At 41.7% G+C, this 3,906-nt stretch overlaps 1 non-coding gene across 1 annotated transcript in view; it reads right to left on the bottom strand.

Moving 5' to 3' along the window:
- Positions 1 to 663: 663 nt before the first annotated feature.
- Positions 664 to 3,906, bottom strand: part of LOC149519407 (25S ribosomal RNA) — a 3,347-nt gene continuing 104 nt past the window's right edge. The window contains exon 1 of the ribosomal RNA XR_016341213.1: positions 664 to 3,906. This exon is cut by the window's right edge and continues 104 nt beyond it. This is a non-coding gene — a ribosomal RNA (25S ribosomal RNA).

Genomic DNA, 3,906 nt, shown 5'->3' with positions numbered 1-3,906 from the left:
GACTTTTGTAGGCTAACTTAGGCAAACAGAGTTAATTCCCTATCCAAGGTTACATGGAGTTTGGCTTAAGATTAGAGCATGTGACGTATGCATCGAGCATCATTTAGTGCTGATGGTGATCGAAGGGTAGGCAAGCGCTATGGGTGAGAAGTTCACAGTACACATGCGTACCAAGTGCCAGCATCTACTAAGAAGAGTTTAAGGCAACAACCTGCACCAAGAACCCGCTTGCACTATCGGTGGTTGAGGCAAGTGCCCATATCAAGTGCCAGTATTTGGCAATGGTGTTTGAGGCAACATCCTATAGTAAGGGCCAACATCTACTAATGGTGTTTGGGGCAACAATAGGCCAGCATCAGCCGATGGTATTGGATACAATTGCCTACACCAACCAAGGGCCACATGCTGTCGATGGTGTTCAAGGCAACAACCTACACCAGGGGCTGGCATACACTGATGGAGTTTGAGGCATGTGCCCACACCAAAGGTGAGGCTATCATTGTAGCAACTACCAAAGGCATTCAATTGTAGTTTACGTGGTGGCTATAACAAATACCTAATCGAATCTATTGCAAAGGAGAACACCATTCATCCCTAACCCTCGAAGGGTATGGTGTAAAGAAATGAAGTGAGAAGACTTTAGTGGGTGTGGTGAGGGGAGGGACAAATTGAAGTGATAAAGGGTTGAATCTTAATGAATGTGGTAGCAAGGTTACTCTACCATATACAATATCCCATCACATATTGAAGTCATCTATAAAGGATTCTACCTACCACTTAATGGGAATTGAGCTCTAAGGAGGCCTATGTGGTTGTTCGCTATGAGGGCTACACCTAGGACACATGCCCTTGAGGGCATTGGCCCCTACTGTGGGTCAACATTTGGGTGACAAGCACATGCATCATTGCAAGCCTAGATTTTTCCTGAAAGGCATTCGGTTATAATCCAGCACACGGTAGCTTTGTTCCTTTGGCTTTTCAACCAAGTGCGATGACTTATTGTACAAATCAATGATTGTTTTCATACTAGGTTAAATTACTATTGCAACACTGCAATCAGTAAGATAAATCTAGCCTATCTTATGATAGTCTAAACCTAGTTTACATTCCCAGTGGTTGGTGAACAATCCAACACTTGGTGAATTTTGCTTCATAATGATTGAAAAAGCTGACATTGAAGGATCAAGAAGCAAAGTCACTATGAATGCTTGGCTGCCACAAGCCAATTATCCATGTGGTTTCTAACACCTCTAGCTTCAAATTCTGATGGTCTAAAGGATCGATAGGCCATGCTTTCGTAGTTTGTATTTGTACTAGAAATTAAAATCAAATGAGCTTTTACCCTTTTGTTCTACATGAGATTGCTATTCTCATTGAGCTTATCTTAGGACACTTGCATTATCCTTTAATAGATGTGTCACCCCAGCCAATCTCTCTACTTGATAATGTCTTTCACCTAGATTGACTGATCGAGGTTGGCTTTGGGTTTAAAAGAAGGGGTCATGCCCTACCTTTGATTTACAGAATAAGTAAAGTAGCATTAAAAGTAGTGGTATTTCAATTTCACCCGAAGGCTCCCACTTATCCTACACCTCTCAAATCATTTCACAAAGTCAGACTAGAGTCAAACTCAATTGGGTCTTTTTTCCTCACTAATTCTGCCAAACCCATTCCCTTGGGTGTAGTTTCACTAGATAGTAAACAGAGATAGTGGGAATCTCATTAATCCTTTCATGTGCATTAATAATTAGATGACAAGGCATTTGGCTACCTTAAGAGAGTCATAGTTACTCCCGCCGTTTACCTATTTTTGGTTGAATTTTTTCACTTAGACATTCAAAGCACTGGGCAAAAATCATATTATGTAAGCATTGTAGGGACTATCGTAATGTTTTGTTTTAATTAAATAGTCAGATTCCCTTAGTCCGTACTAGTTCAAAGTTGACTATTCATTGTTTGGGGAAGGCTCTCGACCGACATATGGTGACTTGCTCTTGCCATAGGAGTAGCTCAATAGTGCATTGATAGTCGAAGGGTTTAAGAATAGGACCCCCATGCACAGTCCTTAGAGCTAATCCTTTTCTTGAGGTTATGAATCCATTTTGCTGACTTCCTGTGCATACATTGTTCCATTGACCAATGGTTGTTTACCTTGGAGACTTGATGTGGTTATGAGTATGATCGGACATGGATGGCACTCGATGCTCCAAATTTTGAAGGGTTGTCAGGGGTGCACTAGACACTAAGCAACATATGTTGCTCACTTGGCTACCAAACCCTACCTACAATTGAGTCATTTCCAAGGTGGGGAAGCCATGAAATAAAAAAGATAACTCTTTTTGAGGACCCAACCAATGTCTTTAGATTCTCTAACGTTGCCATCAATCGCTGCATCTTGGTTCAAGAATTTTAACCTTATTCCTTTCAAAGCTTATGCTAGATGCACTATTAGACTATTTTTCCCCATCTCTTAGGATTAACTAACCCATATGCAAGTGCCATTCACATGGAAACATTCCTCTCTTTGGCCTTCAAAGTCTTTATTTGAATATTTACTACTAATGCCAAGATCTACACTGATGGCTACTCGACCCAAGCTCGTGCCTTAGGTTTTGTAATGACCATGTGCCTTCTTACTCATTGGGGCTTGGCCCTTGCCCTAATAGTCGAGTTTAGGTTGTGTGCTTAAGCGTCATTCATTTTCAGGGCCAGTTGACTCGGTAGGTGAGTTGTTACACACTCTTTAGCAAATTTCAACTTCCATGACCACTGTTCTGCTATCTTAATCAACCAACACACTTTATGGGTTCTAGGTTAGTGCAAAGTTGGGCACTATAACTTGGCTTCTGGTTCATCCTGCATCACCAATTTTGCTTACCAAAAATGGCCCACTTGGAGCTCTCAATTTCATGGCATGGCTTAATAAAGCCACACCGTCCTACCTATTTAAAGTTTAAGAATAGGTCAAGGGTGTTACGGCCTCGATGCCTGTAATCATTCGCTTTACCTGATGGAATTCACTAAAGGCTTTAACTATCCTGAGGAAAACTTTAAAGGGAACCAACTATTAAATAGTTTGATTAGTCTTTCACCCTTATACCCAAGTTAGATGAACAATTTACATGCTAGTATCATTGTGGGCCTCCACCATAGTTTCCTTTGGCTTTGTCCCACTCAAGCATAGTTCCTTATCTTTTAGGTCTTTACATGCATGCTTACACTTAAACCTTTCTTAGAAGATCAAGGTCGATCAGTAGCTCACTTGTGAGGGATCCCACCAATTAGCTTCCTTGTGTCTTATAGGTTTTCTACCCCATTGACTCACAAACATGTTAGACTTTTTGGTCCATGTTTCAAGATGGGCCAGATGAGGTACCTACAGGCCTATGTCAAGAGCACGTGAGCATCAAGGCATGTTGAGATGGCATGTGCTACATTTTATAATCATGGTAACGATGTTTCCATAGGCATATTGAAAGCTTGGGTTCGGGCCACCGCCACGACCCATAATGGTCCAGCCCTAGCTAATCGACGGATCAACTATTGCTGGTCCACATTTAACCAAGATGCATCATTGGCCCCCATTTCACTTCTTTCTTGATAATTTCAAGAACTCTTTAACTCTCCTTTCAAAGCCTTTTTCATCTTTCCCTCATGATACTTGTTCTCTATCAATTTTTCACCCATATTCAACCTTTAATGGAATTTACTGCCCTATTAGGGCTACATACCCAAATAACCCGACTTGTAAATAGTGCCTCATAGTGTGATAGGGTCTAGGCACAACAGGGCTCTCAGCCTCTCTGGCTCCCTTTTCCTGGGGACTTAGGCCTGGTCCACCACTGAGGACACTTCTGTAAACTACAATTTAGACACCGTGGGCACCCAATTCTCAAGTTGGGCTTT

This window comes from Durio zibethinus, chromosome 3, assembly GCF_047325235.1.
Source record: "Durio zibethinus cultivar Kanyao isolate XHJ-2024 chromosome 3, ASM4732523v1, whole genome shotgun sequence".
In the NCBI taxonomy this organism is placed as follows: domain Eukaryota; kingdom Viridiplantae; phylum Streptophyta; class Magnoliopsida; order Malvales; family Malvaceae; genus Durio; species Durio zibethinus.
The sequence above is the reverse complement of the archived record's forward strand: the minus strand, read 5'-3'. Positions and strand labels throughout refer to the sequence as shown.